Below are 20,612 nucleotides of genomic sequence, written 5' to 3' on the forward strand. Positions count from 1 at the left end.
TCTGATCTACCAGTTGTTCCCAGCAGTTGTTGCAGCTTTGCCAGCAGGCCCCCAGCAGGCCCCCACTCATGTCCCACTCATGTCCCCCTGCACCCCCACCTCCCAGCAGTGAGGGGCACCTGCCAGCAGGCCCCCACTCATATCCCGCTCATGTCCCCCTGCACCCCCCCAGCAGTCAGGGGCACCTGCCAGCAGGCCCCCACTCATGACCCACTCATGTCCCCCTGCACCCCCACCCCCCAGCAGTGCGGGGCACCTGCCAACAGGCCCCCACTCATGTCCCACTCATGTCCCCCTGCACCCCCACCCCCAGCAGTCAGGGGCACCTGCCAGCAGGCACCCACTCTGTCCCCCTGCACCCCCACCCCCAGCAGTCAGGGCACCTGCCAGCAGGCCCCCACACATGTCCCACTCATGTCCCCCTGCACCCCCACCCCCAGCAGTCAGGGGCACCTGCCAGCAGGCCCCCACTCGTGTCCCACTCATGTCCCCCTGCACCCCCATCCCCCAGCAGTGCGGGGCACCTGCCAGCAGGCCCCCGCTCATGTTACCTTGCCTCCAGGTCATGACGATCCTAAATCATGGCCCTTATGGCCAGCCTACCCAGCACAAAGACCCAACCAAGTATTGCATCCACCCACATCGAAAAGGCAATTACATGATACAACCCCAATGGCAAGTATGTAAATGAACACCTGTCCGTCACACACACACACACAATGGGTGCAAGTGAATCTCAATACACAAATCATGACATGCATGAAACCAATGAGATAATACCACAAATGGAAGTATTAAAAAACATATATTAAAGAGAACATGAACGTAAATCAAATCAAACACACAACAATGGGAATAACAAAAGAAATGGTCCATGTCCGGTAAATAATGAAAAACAAGAAATTATAAGCCAAAGAAATCCAAATAGGAATGGTGTCCAAAGTCACAGTCCAAACAATAAAATGCAAGGTTGAAAACAAAGTAAAAACCATTGCTCCATGGTGAACACAAAAAAAATATAAAAAAAGATGAATCCAATGTAGAACTATGTACAATCGAAGAATCCAGGGTCCATGATCCCAGCTCAATAAATGAAACCTACCAAATACTACTACCTAATAAAAAAACTATATACAAAAATGTGGTTCAGTGTTCAAGCGGTCCAAAATAAATAAAAAAAGAAAGGAAACCTAACACTAACTAACTAACTATTTACAAGGGCAGCAGGCAAGTCCAACGGCTCACTCGTTGATGTCCCGGACCAGGGCATCATCGAACTCCTGCACAATGTCCTGGAGGCGGTCCTCTTCCATGGCCCCGAGGTTTCAGAGGGACGATGACATCCGGATCTCAAGGTCCCTGCGAATGGCCTCGAGGCACTCGGCCTGCCTCAGTGCCCTCCGCATGGAGTTCTCCGCCCTGACCATCGTGAGCCGTGCCTCTTCCGCCCACTGCCGCTCCGCATCTATCGCTTGGCCCAACCGCTGCCACACGAAGACACTTCCCGTCCAGGGTCCTCCTGCCCTCTGGCCGATGCCTGCCCCTCCGATGATGAAGGCCCTGAGCCATCATGGCTCCCACCGTGTTGCTGCTGCTGCTGTGCCGCTGCCTGTTCCCTGTCTCTTGCTGCCTGCACATCCTCCTCCGGCTGGGGTGCAGTTGTTGATGTGAACGTACGACTCCCGACTGTGGCAGGGATGTGTCCTCCACCAGCCTGGCCGCAGGGTCAGAGGCAGCTCCACAGGGTCCCAGGTGATACATGGGTGGGAAGATGGCATGAAGGACGACTGGGGCATAAGGGGTTCAGTTGAGGGGGGGGTCGGAACAAGGTCCAGAAAATGGAGGAATCCAGCCCTGGTGAGCTGGCCCAGTGGGTCAACGCGGTCAACGAGCCATGCGAGAAGACGTGCAGTCACCTCATGAAAAGACTGCAGGTCAGCTTGCATGGCCCGTTGACGCAACGCCACCCCACCCAGGACAGGCTCAACCCGGTGCCGGATAGCCACATCCGCAGGGAGAGGAAGGCCAGTTGGTGTAAGCCAATCCCCTCCCTGGGAACGGGTCTGGACGTAGGCATCCCTGCTGGTGCAAGATGATGCAGTGACAGGATCAGGGACAGGATTGCACACAGACACCTCCGCGGCAGCCTGTGCTGCCTCCTGTCCCTGCCCCTGCTCTGCACCACTAGCACCAGTGGAATCCCCACCTCCAGACCCCGTCTCTGTCCCTTGCACGGCCTCCTCCTCCACCAAACCCCCCACCAACCTGGATGACTCTGTGCCATCTTCCTCCATCAGACCCTGTGGGGTCTCAGCTGCCCCTTCTGCTACCGAGGAGTACAACTCCGACCTCCGCCTCTTGGACCTCCCCCCGGCAGCTGCGACCTGGGAGGCGGCACCGGACTCCTCACTCCCCAACGAGATGACAACCTGGGAGGGGAGCCAGGCCTTGCGTCTCCGGCTAGTGGTGCGATCCCTGCCGCTGTGCCCCACAGCTCCCTCTCCGCCCTCTTCATCAGTTGACGCTGCAGACAGGGAGAGATAGGAGACAGGCATCAGGGTACTGTACAATGGACTCATACACACATGACAGTTGCACACAAGTGTCATTGTCAAACTTCAGACATGGCATCACAATCCCCAACACACATGTCATTTAAACTCACACACATGAGCTATTACACAGCCATATTGCAACAGCCAGCACCATCCATACACATACAACAGCATGAACAGCCAAAGGTGAGCCTGACATCACATGAAACACAAGGAGTGCACTAGACAGGCACACACGCCACCACACTCACATGCATGTGTACACCTCCTACGACTGTCGCAGTGATGAGATTTGCACTCATGTGACATCTGGCAATCAGTCTTCTACACATCAGTGTCCCAGGCATCCATGTTGCATCACTGTTGCACCCTTGTCAAATACAAACACATGCACATGCACACGGTGCAGACATATGCAGCTGGAACCGACAACCATGTGTGACCCCACAACCATCCCAATTTACATACACAGTCATCCAAACATGTGTGCCCACACATCAGCATTTTGCATGCAAGCTCACACACACATGCACCATCCATGTGTCACACATGAGAGACCTCACATGTGTCAGCCTCACGGCCCTGTACATACATGGCCCGACAAATACACATGTGCAACCTGCACACTACTGGCACACCACCACACGCACAGCATACAATCAGTATGCATGTACACTTACCGCTCGACTCCAGACGGGTCTGCCTCCCAAGGACCTGGATGTGGAGCGCTGGGGATATGCGTTCCAGGACCCTCATCTGATCTTCCGACAGGTGGCCCCAGCTCCCCTTAGCATCCGCTGCCTTCAAGAGGCGCCGGGCCTTGCTGAGGGTCCTGGACCTGAAGTCCTCCCAGCGCTTCTTGACATGATGGAATAGGCGGACTGCCAGGGTAAGGATCCAATAATGATTGCCTTTCCCTGGCCACCTGTTTATAGTATCCAAGGGGTTCAGTAGTGAGAATACCCTCAGGTTTCTCACGTACCCATCGCCAATACAAATGGTCTCCCGCACAAGGGACTGATGCTGTAAGTATTCGAGGGGCTGATTCACATTGTAACTTTTCCTGGACCTTAGTCCAGTCCTAGATAGCATTATCTTCTTTAAATGAATCTTTTTGCCAAGTTTTAGATGGCAAAGAGGAGGTCTGAGGCAGACTGACTCCATGTAATAACGATAAAAAGTCCGGGAAGTCCGTTTCAATAATGGTTTCTTCTGGTAACCCAAGGATAACAGCAGAAGGAAGGTTTGTAGTTATGCCTTTTACGTTAATAGGGATATTGGCTTTGGGGTAGATTTCCTGATCCCCATGTATGCATATTATCTTCACTAAGGAAGCTCCCTTCAACTTTTCAGGAGTTATTAGATCAGTACTGGTGGCAGTTTGTTTACTACCCCAATCCATTGAGGCCTGCTCTGGAATTCCATCAACCCTTGCTGGGGATTGAGTAGAGGTACCACAAAAGTAATTACTTTGGACTTCTACCTCTGCATTATTTTTGGGGTTGTCCCATTCTTCTCCTACCATACACTCGATTTCCTTGGGTTCCTCTTTCCTGTGTAATGGCAAATTTTTAGCTAAATGTCCCAGCTCTCAAGAGGAGAAGCATGTCAAAATTGGGGTTTTCACTGTTTTAATGGCTTCTCTCTTTAATTCTTCCCTGAGTCGGAGCTCCAGGCTCTTCTCTATTCTTATTTTCTCCTCATTATGGAATTCCCAGAGCCGATCAGGAAGCTCTCCCCGTTCTTTAGGGTTACAGGAGGGTTTAGGAAGACTTGTACTCTCTCTTCTTTCCTCTGGCTATGTAAGGCGTGGAAATATGTATTGGTGACAGAGAAATTTTGGGTTGTCATGATGTCTAGTGCGAGCGTAGGTCTATTTACTTGTAGAACAGCTGGTTGGAGTGAAGGAGGTAAAGAGTTAGTAAATAGTTCTTAACTTACAACTTCTAATACCTCGGGCAGTGTTTTCTTCCCTAACCATAATGACAAGGGGGCTCATTACGAGGTAGCTGCTAAAACCCGCCTGTAGGAGGAGGGTTACTGGCAACCCTGCAACACCCTTACCGCTGCCTGATATCCTGGTTCCATCAGGATATCACAAGGGTGGTGCCAGAGGTAAATTCCTATTTCCATAGATTCCCCTACGACTCCATGGAAATGGGGATACAGAAGCACCGGCACCGTTGAAAACAGTGCCGGTGCTTCCATGACAACCATGCCCGTAGTGGTCTTAAAAACCAGCAGGTCAGGCCTGCTGGGGGATCCGTGGCCCCTACCGGCATCGTTGTAGTATGGTCGTCCCAAAAGGGTGCCGGTATGTTGCTACTGGCACCCATATTTTCAGACCGCCATACTTGGAATAAGGGTAAAGGTATCTTTACCTCGCTCTCCAAGCTCAACTGATGTCTCCCCAAGATCCAATTTGAAATTTCAAAATCTTTGGCAGAAGAAACTACCAGTCTGACCCACTTGACCACTTAGCTATAAAATATCTCTTGACAATAAAGTTAATGTATTCGCGCGCTGGGTTTCCCAGCCACCAGAAGTGTTTGCTGTGGCAGGTCTTGTTGCATCCTGGAGCACTCGGCCTCCGATTTTCAAGGCCTGGCTTCCTCCTTCCTCCCCTCAGGCACTCCTTTGTGGGTCTCTCCATACAGGGGAACAAGCAACACGGACATGAGGGAAAGGAATAGCCTTTCCTCATGGCTTCCCTCTCTTCTTTCCCTCTGCTTCACGGAGTGCCCAGCTCCTCGACCATGCTTTCAAGGACCCTTTTCCTTCACAGTCCTTAGAATCTCACCATCTCATTCTGGGAAGGTTTTCTGCCACTTGCCTTGATCTCCATGCTGCTTTTCATGCCTGGATCTCGATTCCGATCTCCCTCTCGCTCCCACTCTCCTTTGACGTCTCTGTGAGCTCCTTTTATACACCTGCAGCCCCTTGACAGGCTGCAGGTATGAGCACTCAATGAACCCTGTCTGACCACAATCAATGCGACATGCCTGGCAACTCTTAGCAGGCATCTTCTTTGTCCCAGTACGAGAGTGGTAAAAGATCCTGTTCTTCATTGGTCTTAAATGCCTCTTCTTCATCCCAGTACTGTTTAATGTCAATGATGGAGAAATATGGGGAACTGGCTTGTAACATCCTATAAATGTTGGGTTGGCTGTCAGTAGGAAAAGCGGATACCTTGTCTCACCCATTTTATATTTAACCCTTTTCCCTCTCTTTCTGGTATGTTTGGGTTGATGGTATCTCATATCCTTTTACTGGTCACTGGGACATTTATGACAATGCCCTATTACTACCCGAGGGGTAGAGGGTTCTTCTTGGAAGGGACGGGGGGAATACTGTGTCTCACCTGAGTATGTCTGACTCCCAATCCCCAAGGAACCTCCACCCAGGTTATCCTCCCTTGCTTCTCCAACCCGTAGGGTCAGGATCCAATAGTGATAACCTTTCCCTGGCCACCTGCCTAGAGGACACAAGGGATTCAGGAGTGAGAACACCCTCCCGTTTCTCACATTGTCTTCAGTGAAAATGTTGCATGCCTGAGATCAGAGGTTGGAGTTGTTTGCCTCGCCATGCTAGGTACTGCCGCTTGCTCCATGATGCAAGTATTGTTGGTGGTATACAGGGGACCACCAGGGTCTCAGATCACATCCCTAACCTCACATGTAGAAGAATTCCTTCTGCCTTTGGTGTTAACATTTGGAAATCACACACACAATGGTAAAATGACACAAGGCCTAGGTAAGAAGCAAGCGGCTTGTCACCCGCCTCCATTGGAGTCTACATTGTGAATACTAGGAATTGTGTTTGCACAAACGATAAGCATTTATGAGCAATGCTGAAGGTGAACACTCTGGGGCATGCTTAACCCCATTCTAGGGGGTCAGAACTCAGGGGGTCTTGAGAAATCATAATGTTGAAAGACTTCAATTGGAGGGCCTGCCACCATTTGGGAAGAGTTCTCAGAATGTCAGAAGGTGGGCAGCTGTCAGATTGGTTTCACATGGCAGACTCACTATTTGTAAGCCTAGCTAGTGGAACTGTGGGATAATCCACTCTGCAATATAAATCATTTATGGAGTTAAGAGTTCATGCAGGCCTGTACCAATCTGAGGACACAGTAACAACGTGTATACACCTATCTATCACCTATCTATCACTGGTCACACAATTATTCAGCACAACTCCAGGAACGCAACCTTAAATAACAGGGACACAGCAAGTGTTGGGGAAGTTAAAAGTCAATGTGCAGAAATGTAGGTGCTTTGTAGAGCATGGCAAAGTAGCAAGGAGGTGGAGAATTGAGAGGGAACAGCAGAGGAGTTGAGGAGAGTAAGAGAGGATCAGAGAGGGTTGCAGAAAAAAGAGAGAGGAGAAGACGAGGTGAAGAGTGGAAGGTGGTTGAGGAGAGGGAAAGACAAGCACTGGAGAGGCATAATACAGATTTGTGGTGCAGCAAAGAACAGTGAAAAAGAAGTGGAGATGCAGAGAGGAGATCAAAGACTGGATGAATGTTGGAGGAATTTGAGGGGGAGCAGAGGAGGTAGACGGGATTAAAAATTAGAAGAGAGGAGAATGGGAGGAATATAAAGACCAGAAAGGAGCAGAGAGCAATAGCTGGAAGGCTTAGAAGGAGGAGGAGGAGGAGGAAAGACCAAGACGGCAAGAGAAGGGTAGATCTCTATAAGACCCAGGGACCAACTACGTTTCTTGACATGGTGGAGGAGGAGCACAAACGACTAACTCAGGCCCAGTTGCACCATCAAACCTACAAAGCCCAAAATGAAGGGGTACATTAAAAGTACCCTGTGGTCCAGGTAGCAGTATTTTGCACAGTGCCTGATCTCCATTGGAAGGCCTGAGCATGCAAGGAGGGGGTCTTGAAATGAGAATCTAGGAGGACAACCTGTGACCCTGATTCGGTGGCTGCAACCAAGAAAAGCATGGATTCAAGAAATAAGTTTGGGATAAGATAATTCTCAGCTACCTTATGTGACTTTTTACCACCTAGTTACAGACAGAAGAGACAACAGTCTTATGGAGGTTACGAGAGACCCATATGGTGGCCTTTCCTGACTCTAATCCTGCATAATGAGAATAAGATAAACCTGCTTGTAAACCTTTATGTGGCCACAAACTGATCCCTTGGCTGTGACACCACCCTAATGCACATTGAAGGTTTAAAGCCTCAGTCCAAAATCCTGACGTTACGTGCATAGTGCTGCACAGCTCTATGTTCTTTCTTTGGCTTCAGGGATGATCTCTGGCCTTATTGAGAGGTATCTTTTCCTGTTGCGAACAAAAAGAAAATGCTGTCGAACCCAAGGGATTCCCTGCCATAACAATTAGTGTTTTAGATTAATCATCTCTACAGTAGCAACATTTAGCACACTGTTGGCCACATATCTGCATGCTTGCTCCACTCACGTCATGGAGTGACATCAGTGTGTGCTGTAAGAGGATTCAATTCAACACTACAGCTAAGTCAACGCCTAGTCTATAATACTGAATGAAAACCCTTATTGATATATCTTTATGTCCAGTTCATGCGTTCTGGATGACTACCCCTATATAACACCCCTCTCTTGGAATCCCCCTGACCCCACTGAGCCAAGAAGTAGTTCTGTTTTGCAAGTTTAAAAGGTTTATTTGATAATTTAAAATTTATATATCACACTTTATAATAAATTAATAATTGAATAGCACACTTAATCTGATATGATAAAGATCAACAACGGAGAATCTGGCACTAGCACACTTCTTATAATCACTAATGAGTTGACATGAAATGGATAAGGTAGCACACTGGTAAATAGGAACAAAAGTATAATGTGGTAGAGGATGCTTTATGTAAGCTCAGGTGGATGCAATATTCAATGAATGCAGTACAGAAAATACTCAATATGATTTCAACCAAACAATGTAATCACTTTTCTCTGGCAATCCCCTCCCCCCCTTGATGCAAGGCAAGGAAATGGAAGGAAAACACACAGTTCTCAGAAATGCAATCAAATGTGATTCAGTTCACCCCAGCAAGCTTAGACTACAGAAGTTTGAAAACACAGGCCCAAATTGCTTTGATATGTGCTGGCAATGAATTAAAAAATATGCTAAAAATGCTTTTAATTCCCTTTCAGAGGTTCAGGGTGAGTGATATCTAGTTAATATTAGCTCAGGCTCACTCTTGCAATGATGCAGGGATAGTTAGCAGGTTAAACGAATTTCTGGCAAATGGAAGGCAAGCAGCAGCAGTTTTTAAACATGAAGAAATTTGCAAATCGCGGCAAAATTCGCGGATGCGCCGAGCGCTATTACAGAGGAACCACAAGGACTATCTCTATCGTTTTTGGGGTCCTAGGAAAGCCTAGGATCTCATCTTCCAAATGAAAGTTACTGCAAGTCTCTAGCACAAACGGTTGCGGAGATATGAGCGATTAAATAAAGGTCGTTTTTCAGATTTGAAATTTTAAAGTTCAAAAAGACACGTGCAGCTTGCAACTAGAAAATGACAAGTGACAGCTTTGCAAATGACAGGTGACAGTTAGGAGACAGTTCTACTTAGATTAAAATAGGATTGAATTATATTATTTTAACTAGGAGATTGGTTTGGTACAGTTTGGCGGTACTCACAAGAGATTTTAAACAGGAAGGCGGCTTTGTCACGATCTGGTCAACAGGTCTGGACTTCGGACGGTCTCTGGGCACAGCGTCTGGTCTCTGGAACTGCTCACAGCATCGGGGTCAGCACTCTGGATACAATGGCCTTTTCTCTGCTAGGCACCGGTTCTCTGGGTCGGGTCCTGCCTTCTCTTTGGATATTTCTGTCACCGGGTTCTTGCAAAAGTTCTTGGCAAAATTCAGACGGCTCGCCCGGCTGTCTGAAGAGTTCAGTTGCAAAAATATTTTGAGGCCTGCTGACAAATACTCTTGCTGGCAGTGGCCTTTTTGGTTAAGGTTCTGAAGTCTCTGTTTATCTTGGAGTCTAAGTGTTGGCTCTTTGAAGATTGATGGAGGTAAGTATGGATTTTTCCGGCAGAGCGTCCCGCTGCAGATGGAATTGAAGGTCCCTATCTGTCCTGTCTGTCTGCTTTTATGTGTTTAGAATGTGGGTGTGTTCTAGCATCACTGACCCTACCTCTCTCTCAGCTTCTAATTGGTCAAACTTCCATTTATCATTTGATTGGGGAATGAACTGTGAGTCAGAGGGATGTCATTTTACAGCCTGCAGAAAGTCCACTCCTCCTGTCAACTTACACACAAATCTAGATTTGAAACAAATACATATTTGCAGAGGTACATATTGTTTTAAAATCATATGCACCCATCATGCATTACAGGAGGTATCCCCTGTTCAAACTCTGCTCTTCCTGGGAGCTTGCATTCAGAAATGGCACATAATTGACTTTTTAACTGCTTTTTCACTTTCTGACATTGACCCAACTTTACATACATGTGCGCAGGGAGTAGGGACATTAACTGATGAAGTTTCAGATTTTTAACATGCATACATTTAGAGTTATAGCCACTTTTCCGCTAAAACCCCCCTGAACACGCCACCGGGTCGAAAAACCTCTTAAAATGTGGGCAGAAAAATCACAAGAATTATGGTATCATTTATAAAATTTTCACATGTCCGCTCTATGAATGATCCATCTTTTTAAAGTTATGTTCTGGCTCCAAAGGGGTGTGGTTTCCTCTCAGCACAAGGTAGAAATACTGGTTTATCCAGTTCTGCCAAGCCAGCTTGCTCTCACAGGCAGTGCTCCTCCCAGCTTCTGCCAAGAGGAAGCTACATTTTACGACTGCTGTAATAAAACCTTTGCCTGAGTCAGGAGAGGCTCATTGTTCAAGAGGAAGCCATTTATGATCCTCTCAATAAACCCTCTGCCTGGGTGAAGGGAGTTGCATTGTTCACTCTCCTGCAGAGCACAGGTAATTCAATTATCAGATAGATGGCATATCCTTAGTGTGAGCAGCAAAAGGGCAGCTAGGCCTGGGAACACAGCTGTGACTCAAGTTTCACTCCTGATGGGGGTAGTTGCCAGGCAGAATTGGAATCTCTTTAAGCCAGTTTCAGATAAAATGTCACTTTTTGTTCCCCAGTTCCTGCATTTAAATAAAACTAAACATTTTTACATATGCAGCTAGAATGCTGATTCTAAGTGCAAAACTATGGCATTTCAACAGTTACAAAGGCATGTGACACCAAACATAGGTCACTCATTTAATCTAAACATTTTCGATTTTAGTGTCTTTAACCCAGTGCAACTTAAACTGCTGCAATCCACAGCTCAGCCAGTCTTGTTATAAACCTTCAAGTCACTTCAGAATATCACTTTACATTGTATCCACCTCTCAGTAAGTCTTTCTTTGGCATGTTTTGGGTTCATTTATTCAGTTTTCTACAAAAAAGTAAAATCTGGTGTTGTTTTAAATTGCCGGCTTTTGGATAGTGGTGAGTACTGGTACTGCACCCATTTTTGGGATTGAAGAATGAATTCCCCACAATTCTAGGTTGCATTTGGCAATCAGCATTGCCATTCCCAATGGTTTCAGACTACTGTGCGGGTAGTCCAATGGTGGTTTTAGGCAGTGTCCTTCTGTGCCCATAACATCGGCAAAAATGGGTGGCAGCCTATTCTTCCTGCATTTCCCTGTGCATTTTCTGGGAAGCTCTGGCCATCATGATGTTTTCATGTCAGTACTGCACAGTTTTGAGGTAGGGCTCGGATGCATGGGTAAATACATCCCACAAGCCCCCCTCCTGCGATGGCCATTCGGTTTCACTGATGGGACTCGCAAGATCTGGGATGTTTCCTCATCTTCTTCCAATAGATGGCACAGTTCAGCATCTTTTCCTCCATCCGGTCGGATCGATCGGTTCTCCTCGCCGGTCCTGATGGGAATATTGGGCGGTACCCCGAGCCCGTTGCGTCTCTGCTCGCGGTCTCCGGATCGTCCTCCTTGGTCATTCTCCATGGTTTCATCTCTCCTAGGATGATAAAGCAAAAGCGGCAATACCTATTCATAGACTTTTTTTCCACCACTGTTGAGATAGTGGGGCAGCATATGCATTTCATCATAACGAAACATTACATTCTTATTTTGAAAAAAGAACAGTATAACTAAGAGACAGTTTCATGCAAATCACAATATTTTAGAGACTAGATGTGGTATGTTTTATGATTGGAACAGAATTAGTCTGAGACAGTACCCGCTAGGATTCCAGAGGATTCCTCCAGTTGTTGCAGAGTGTGCCTGGGATGGCAACATTTCAACTGGTTTATGTGGACCCACTTGTCTTCCCCCTCTGCCGAACCGCCTTTGGGGATGCGGATCTTGTAGGCCACAGGGGAGATCTTATCGACGATCTCAAAGGGTCCCTTCCATGTAGGCAAAAATTTGCGCTGCTTGGCCTGGTTCCTTTGGAAGTTGTATAGATAGACCCGGTCTCCCACCTGATATTCCTTCCTGGAAGTTTTCAGGTCATAATGGGTCTTCATGCTATCAGCTGATCTTTCTAGATTCCGCTGAGCATAAGCAAAAGCATGTTGGAGGTGTTTCCTTAAATTCTCCACATACTCATAAGTAGTGGAGGCATTTATCAGTGTCTGCTCTTGGGTCCTGTAGAGCAAATGCTGAGGAAGCACCATCTTGCGCCCAGTCATCAACTCAAATGGTGACATTTTGGTTGCAGATGAAGGGGTAGATCTGATGGCCATTAGGACCAGAGGTAATCTGATATCCCAACTTGGCCCAGAATCTGCCACAAACTTCTTTAATATGCTCACAATGGTTCGGTTATATCTCTCTACTGCCCCAGAAGAAGCTGGTCTATAAGCAATATGCAGCTTTCTCTTGACCCCCAGTATCTCCCACATCTTTGTCATTACTTCACTGGTGAAGTGGCTACCTCTGTCTGACTCAATCCTTTGAGGTAGACCAAAACGGGAAAAGATGTGGTTAATCATCAAGGCAGCTGCAGTTTCTGCCTTGCAATTTGGGGCTGGGAGACATTCCACCCACTTGGTAAACAAGCATGTCACGGTCAACATGTACTTATTCCCCCTAGCCGAGCGAATCAAAGGGCCTACAAAGTCGATTTGTAAATCTGACCATGGCAGTGTCATTCCCCTCTTTTGGAGAGGCGCGCGGTGCGTGAGGGATGATGGCTGAAATTGTGCACACACAAGACACCCCTTCAAGTATTGGTCGAGGTCCTGCCCCATGTGTGGCCAGTATGCAACCTCTCTTAAGATTTCCAATGTTGTGTGAAACCCCCTATGACCGGCGGTGGCCGCATCATGGGCGTGACTTAACATCAGGCTTCGGAATGAGGTAGGAACCACCCACTGATCGTGGCCAGCTTTGGATTTCCTTACCAGCAAACCGTCTTGAATCCGGAACATTTTTGGACATTTCATCAACACTCTTAGGTCCTCTTTCCCAATGTAATCGGTATCCGTCAGGGGAAAGTTCTCAGGGTCCTCAAGGTGCTGGTAAAATGTACCAATAATTGGATCCCCCTTCTGAGCGGTAATCAAATCAGCATCAGGGGTCTCCTTACTCCATTGTGCAATTGAAAGGTGGTTGTGAGCATTTGTCTGGGACCTAGTGATGGCAGTGACCTGGATTTCCCCCAACAGGGACTCAATCTCAATTAGATCCCCTTGGATGGCCCCGGTTTTGGCCAGCTGATCAGCTAAGTCATTTCCAGTTTTGTCTGGTCCCTCTACTTTGGAATGACCCTTGATCTTTTTCCAGTAGATGGTCATCCCATTCGAGGTGACCAGATCATCAATGTTTTGGATCAACTTCCCATGTTTCAAGTGTTTGTTGTTAGCACATAACATGCCTCTGGTTTTCCAATTAACCAGGTGCTCCACGAACCCGTTCCGTACATAATCCGAATCTGTGATTATGACCAGTTCGTGGAGTTGATGCTGGACAGCAGTGAGGATGGCCTGATGCACAGCCATCAATTCTGCCACCTGACTACTTCGGGGACCAATTTTGTATCCAGCGGAGGGTTCTGGGGACTCATTCACCCATGCATTCCCTACGCCGGCCACCAGTTCTTTCTCCCCGTTGTTGTCAGCATGGTAAGAGCATCCATCCACATAGACAGTGGGCATTCCCTCACACTTGTCCTCTTCAAAGACTTTGTGTGGGGAATTAAGGTATGCCTCCATGTTGTCCTTGATTTTCAGACTTTCGTCCTCGAGACAGTTTTCTCTGGCACAATCATGCAAGTCAGCCAGACCTTGCGCGAGGGGACTCTTCTTGTTTTGGCCATATCTGACCTCCACAGGAAAGCCTTGCATTGACAGAATCCAGGATGTAATTCGGGAATTACTCACATTTCCGGCCCGGATTCTGTCACTTTGGAGATATTGCAGAGGCTGGTGTGGAGTCTCCACTATAATGTGTTCCCCCTGGATAAACGGGCGGTAATTCTTCAATGCCCACACCGTTGCCAGGAGTGCCTTCTCACAATCGTTGAATTTTTCCTCCACAGAGGATAAAGTTTTGCTCGCATAGGAGATTACTTTATTGACCTTGTCATGCTTTTGGTATAATACTGCCGTCAAGCACGTATCAGAGAACCCCGTCTCCAGGAAGAACTCCTTGTTTCTGACAGGGTAAGCTAGGCAAGGCGCTTGTGAGAGGCTTCTTTTGAGTTGTTTTACCGCCTCGGCTTGTTCTGGACCCCATTCCCACTTGACCCCCCCCTTCAGGAGATGAATCAGGGGTCTGGTGATCTCTGCGTAGCCCTCAATGAACTTTCTGCTGTAATTAGTCAGTCCAAGGAGGCTCCTTAGTTCCCGCAGAGTTGTGGGGTCTTTCAGTTTCTGAAGTGCTTCCACTTTCTTTTCCTGGGGACAAAGACCCTGAGGAGTAATCTCATGCCCCAAGAAGTTAACACGGGTTTTACACCACTGTGCTTTCTGAAAGGAAAGTTTTGCTCCGGCGGCCCTCAACTGTGTCAGAACATAACGGATCTCCGCTATGTGTTCCTCAACAGTTGAGCTTTTGATGAGGACATCATCTACATAAGCCAGGTTACCCCTCGCACCCAGGTCGGGCATGGCCTTATGTAGGAAAATGTTGAATTCATTGCCGGAGTTGAGGTATCCGAAGGGAGTCCGGGTCCATGTGTACTGCTGGCCCCCAAAGGTAAAAGCCAGTTTGTATTGGTCCTCCCTGCTGACAGGCACGGTCCATTATCCATTGGTCAGGTCTATTGCAGTGAATACCTGTGACCCCTGAATCTGGGCCAGCCCTTGGTCAATGTAGGGCAGAGGCCATCGGGAAGTATGGACCCGTTTGTTGAGCTCCCTAAGGTCGGCGCAGAGTCTCCACTGGCCGTTTGGCTTCAATATTCCCAGCACCGGATTTTTGAAGGTGCTGTGGACGGGACGGATTATTCCCCGGGACTCAAGGTTCTTAATTATTTCAGTAAGGGACTCCATTGATGCGAGAGGCAAGCGATATTGCTTCACAAACACAGGAGTCATGCCAGGGTCCGTGGGGATTGTTGTGGTGTGGATGTCGGTGCGACCACAGTCATATGAGTCTACCGCAAAGAGATCTTGGAAATCCAAGAAAACTTGTTTCAACTTTTGCTTTTGTTCCAGAGTCACACAGGCATCAGCTAGGTTGACTCTCTCTTCCACCATCTGCCTGAAGCCTGGAAAGACTTCTGGTTTGGCTATCTCCGCGGCCTCCTCCAGCTGGGTGGAGAAGTCCCTGGTCAGAGTGCTGATTTGGACTGGAGGCTTCAGGTGGGAAAGGCAGCCCTCATGGACCTGGAAAATCACCTCATCCCTCCTGAAGTCACAAGTCACATCTTCCTTACCATAGGGGCAGGAAGTGTACACCAGGAAGTTCCCCCCATGCCGGGTAAAAATCCTGTCTGGTGTTGTATTGTCATCACTGTCACTGTCAAAGCAGTCCTTGGGGATTGGTCCTAACAGTTCATTTAATAAGTCGATGGAAAAATGTCGGTCATCAACCGCCATTCCAACAATGGTGCCTGCGGCTAGAGTAATACTCTTTAAGTCGCTGTTATCCACCTCTATTGGAATGGTGTCATGTTCTATGTTGACGAATGGTGTTGGGTTTACCCCCAACCCTTGCTGTTGGAGAGAAGCATTTAGATGTATGTAAGCATCAGGGTTTTTCAACTCTTGTCCCCTTTTAACTTTCACTTCCAGGGAGAATTGTCGGGTCCTTTCTGGGATGGTGACTTCCTCTTTAATCTGAATTTCAACTGCATAAGGTAGCAATTGAGCTGACCTAAATGCTTTTTCTGGATCATCAAAGCCCATGGGATTATCCGCTAATCGGGACCAAGCTTTGAAGTTTATTAGGTCCAAACTAATGGCAAAGCGATTGAGAATGTCACTGCCTAAGGAAAAGGCGGCAGGGACGTCTCGCACGACCCAACAATTGTGGACTATGCTCTTGTTGCCAATGGAGATTTTGAGCATACACCTGCTTGGCAGGAGATGTTTGGAATTAGGTGCTTCCAGGTCCATTTCCCATTTGTCTATCAGTTTGAAGGTGGGAATGGCTGGATCTTTTGGGAGTTGGCGGAACATGGCTTCGCTGATGAAGCTCTTACCGTTGTTCACACACACTCGAGCGAGAACAGAGTCCTTCCCATCATTTAACTGAACAGGGATGAACAACTGCTCTCCAATTTGCTGAATATCAGCCAGGCTCTGAGCTGATTTCACATCTTTCTGGACTATAGGAGTGGGAGTTTCAGATTGTGGATTAGTATAGAATCTCAGAGTGTTTCCTTCCAGTGTGGAATACCACCTTAAACTGGAAGGAAGGTTGATTTTCAGAAATAGAGAGGACCCCCCATCACCAGTCTGTTGTCCTACTGCTATGACTGTCACGTCTGGAATTTGGTTGTTCTGGAAGTGAAATTCTACTTGGTCTGATTTTTGTTCAACCATGTGGCAGGTGCCGTTTAAACTAACATGGTTGACACTCTGTTTTAATTTTATTGGTCGGCTAGCCTGGGTCCAGAGGACCTTGTTTACACAATCTATTAGGGGTGACAACCTTCTCAGGAGGTCATTCCCTAGTAAACAAGGGGTGCCCTCTGGGGTCACAACTATGACCGGGTGTTTCAACTTATGTTGCCCAATTTTAATGTCCAAGTCTGCAGTCCCCTCAACGGGAATTTCCTTCCCGTCAAAGTTCTGTAGTTGTCCCGGAAGAGAGGTGAGAGGAATTTGGTAATTCTCTCCCCTTCCTGCATTCAGTTCGTCAAAGGCCCTTCTGGACAGAAGGGTAGCTTGAGATCCAGTGTCCACCAGTGCCGAGATTGTACCCTGCCCCTGTACTTGTACCGGGGCATAATATCTTCCCTCCTTCTCCTCAAGGGGGCACAGATAATGTACATATTTGGACAACTGGTGGGCTAATTTTCTGGTTTTGGACATCGCGAGAGAAGAATTTTGGGCAGAATTCTGTGGAGAGCCTTGGGAATCTGAAAGAAAAAGTTGGCAACTGGAGATCAGAGCCATTGTGGGTTCCCCTGGCTCCGGTTCTGGGCCGCCCCCCCCTTTTTGGAGGCAGTCACCAGGATGGGTTTGAACCAGGGGATTTTCTTGCTGTTGGTTCTGGGATGAGATGGTGGGCGGCGGTAGCTCAGTCTCCACATCTCCCCAGTCTGGATTTGCATTCCTAGGGACCCATTTTTCTTTGGGGGGAGTTCCCCCCTCTCTGAAGGAGAAGATCCTTTCCCAGGATCCTCTGAGGATCCCTCTCCCTCAAATTGGAAGATCTGTACCTCCTCCTCAAACTGAGTCTGTTTGGGTCTTTTGTTTCTCCTAACCCCCCTCTGCTCCTTAGGAGGCAGACTTTCAGGGGCAAGAGATTTTGTTTCCGGTTCCTGAGTTTCCAGGGGCTGTTTACAAGTGAGGAAGGAAGCTTCCTCCAAGGCTTTACACCCCCCTTCCCTTTGTGCCTCCTCCCTGGGAACCGGTGAGTTATCGGGGTGCTGCCCCCGTCATTGTTCTGGGGCACCAGGTCCAGAGTTGGGTGCGTTCTGCGCCGGCACGCCGTTCTGAGGGTTCTGCTGCGCCCTCAGTATTTGACCCAGATCCCGTGCCATATTTTGAACCTGGCGCTCTAACTGGGAAACCCTCTCAGGCTGATACGGGGCCCTGTTTTCTCCCCTGGGCTGATCCCGGGAAGGGTAGCTATCCCTCCTCTGGTAATACCCCGGGTTGGGAAGATTTGGGTACCCCTCCACCCTTGGCCTCCCGGATTCAGTGGTCTGGGCTCAGGGAATTGGGGAAAGAAGGATGGATGGTTTTGGGGCTGAAAGTTGGGTGGATACCTGGGGAAAAAGTTCTGCCCAGGATTTGGAGAGTTTCTGCCCTCCGGTGGGAAGTTTGGAGGGAAGTTCCCTGGGTTAGGTGCTTGGCTGGATCCCCCCCCTTGGGCTGGAGGAGTCCACACATAACCCAGGATGGGTCGATTTCCCTTGTAACGGGGACTTACATAATCAGGAGAGCGAGGGACCCCATTTGTGGGGCTGCCTCCCTGGCTCCCTGTCTGTGACTGGCCCGAGGACCTTCTGGGCCTAGCATTATTAGGTGCAGGTAGGTTTTTAGGCCCCCCCATCTCCAAATCTAAAACGGGGGTGACCTTTACCTCTGCCACCTTGGCAGCAGCAGGGGTGCTGTTGGCTTTGGGGTTTTTCTGGGCATTACTTTTGCTATCTACCGGTTTCTGCACCTCATAGATCCGGGTAGCCTGTTCAATGACCCAGTCTAAAGATCTTTTCTCGTGAAAATCCCTCACGAGCTGGGTCATGATGTATTTGGGCAAGGCATGGAAAAACGTATTTATGAACTCTCTACTATCTGTGCGCACCCTTCTTGTGGTCTGTGCAAAAGCACGCTTTAACTCCTGCACAAATTCTTGTGGGGCCTGATCCTCCCCACATTGCAAATTGTAGGCTGCCTTGCGAGCCTCTTGAGGATTTCTGTGAACAGAAAAATGTTTCAGGATGGCCGCCTTATATGTGGACCATCTTAAATGATTTTGATCCTCCAGCCCCGCAAAGAAACTGGAGTATTCCGGGGAGAATGTCCACTTTACATATTGAATACAGCTTTGGCTGTCCTTCAAATGGAAAGTCTCCATCATTTGTTCAAACAACTCTAAGTGCTCCCAAACAGAATACTTAGCGTTCTTATGGTAAGGCGTGATGACGCTCCTGATCGCCTTAATCTGCTTTAAGGGGTCCTTAAGCAAGGCCCTTTTTGCCTTATTGGCCTTTTTGGTTCGGGTAACCCTTGTCCATTCATCCTCGGACTCAGAGGCACTGCTCCCAGAGGTTCCCGTCTGTTCTTCCAGGTTTTCCCGGATTCTGCGAGCCTGGGAATGGCTGGCAGAATGTGGGGACCTGGTCTCCTGTGTCCTGCGCAGTTCAGAGGAGTCTTCAGATTCCTCCTTGCTGCCAGGATTTGATGGGTACCCCCTCCACTGACCTAACTGGGCAGAGGTTTTCAGGATGCCCTTAATGGGCCTACTCTCCTGGGGTTCCCCATCGAACTGTACTGTACTTGGGTGCCCATACCCGGATGCCCACCCCTCCATTCCTGAGTGGTACTGGCCTATGAGCCCCATACTCTTAGCTGGATAGTAATCTGCCATCCCTGCAGCCCTGTGCTCATGTGCGCCAGGGGACATGGGGGTGGTAGAGTCCAGGGACTGGGGGAGATGAAGGCCCCTGGTGTTAGGGCTCCTGCGGTTATGGTCAGGAGCCTCTCTTTCCCAGCGGACCTCATCTCTATCCGCCCCTGCTCCCTGTTGCAATGCAAGAGCCTGCATTTGTGCTTTCAGTTCCTCTGTTAAGGCCTTACTCGACTCTATCAGTTTCTCCTGCATCGCTACCTGTTGCTGGAGCCTCTCATTGTGCTGGCAGAGAGCCTCATTTTCCCTCTGTGCTTCCTGGTTGGTCCTGGAGAACTGGGCCAGTCTTTGCTGCAGGAGGGTTACCTCCTGAGCTGTGTCCCTATTGGCCTGCTCCTTTCTTGCTAGAGCATCCTCCACCCTCCTGGTGTGCTCTAACAAGTTCTGGTGTTCTTTTTGGAGGTCACCCAGTCCCTGGTGGGCCAGGTGATTTTCTTCCATTTTCCTTTTTAAATGGCAGACTTCCTGGCCTAAGGCGTCTCTTTCCTGACTAAGAGCCTGCATTTGTGCCGCCAGGTCGTCCCTCTGCCTTTGAAAGGCACCAGCTTTCTGGCGTTCTTCATCAAACTCTGCCTGGGTATCCAGGTCTTTCAAGATCAGCTTGTTGCTCTCTACCTTCACTCTATCTAGATGGCCTTGCAGGGTGACTACCTGCTCAGCACATACCCTGTTGAAGTCCAGTTGTTGCTCCAGCTTTTTCTGGCTTTGCAGTAGGGAGTCCAAACCTTCTTGGTGTTCCTTCTGCAAGGCCAGAAATCTGGTATCCTGTTCTGACTTTTCCTTTTGCAGCACATCCATATCCTCCTTTATTTTAGTGATGTACAGTCTGCTGTCATTTTCTGACTCCTGGCTCCTCTGCAGCCTCTGCTCAGAAGAGACCAGGTCAGATCGGACCTTCTCTAACACCATCTGTTGCCTATTTGCCAGATTTTGGCTTTCAGCACATCTATCCTGCATGTCTCCCATATATAGGTACAGGTATGCTGCTATCCTGGCAATCTTATTGTGTTCCTCTTTGGCTTTAGGAGCCATATATAGTTCACTCAGGGCCACATGTAAGGGACCCTGATCTCTATATATATCTGACCCTGTTTCAGTGACCTGTTGTGTGATGGCCTGCAACCACACATCCTGGCCCTGTTCGGTCCATTCACCTCTCACAAATAGCTTATGCAAGAGGTGCTCTCTGGCTATTTTCATGTCTACTAAGGTCGTCATTCTAGAGATTGGTCTCTGTCCTGACTTACAGAAGTTTGTATTTTATTTTTGCAGAACAGAACTTTTCTTGGAGTGTCCCTTTTGAGGAATGCTTCACAG

The sequence above is a fragment of the Ambystoma mexicanum genome, chromosome 6p, assembly GCF_040938575.1.
Source record: "Ambystoma mexicanum isolate Mex_15411 chromosome 6p, UKY_AmexF1_1, whole genome shotgun sequence".
NCBI lineage: Eukaryota > Metazoa > Chordata > Amphibia > Caudata > Ambystomatidae > Ambystoma > Ambystoma mexicanum.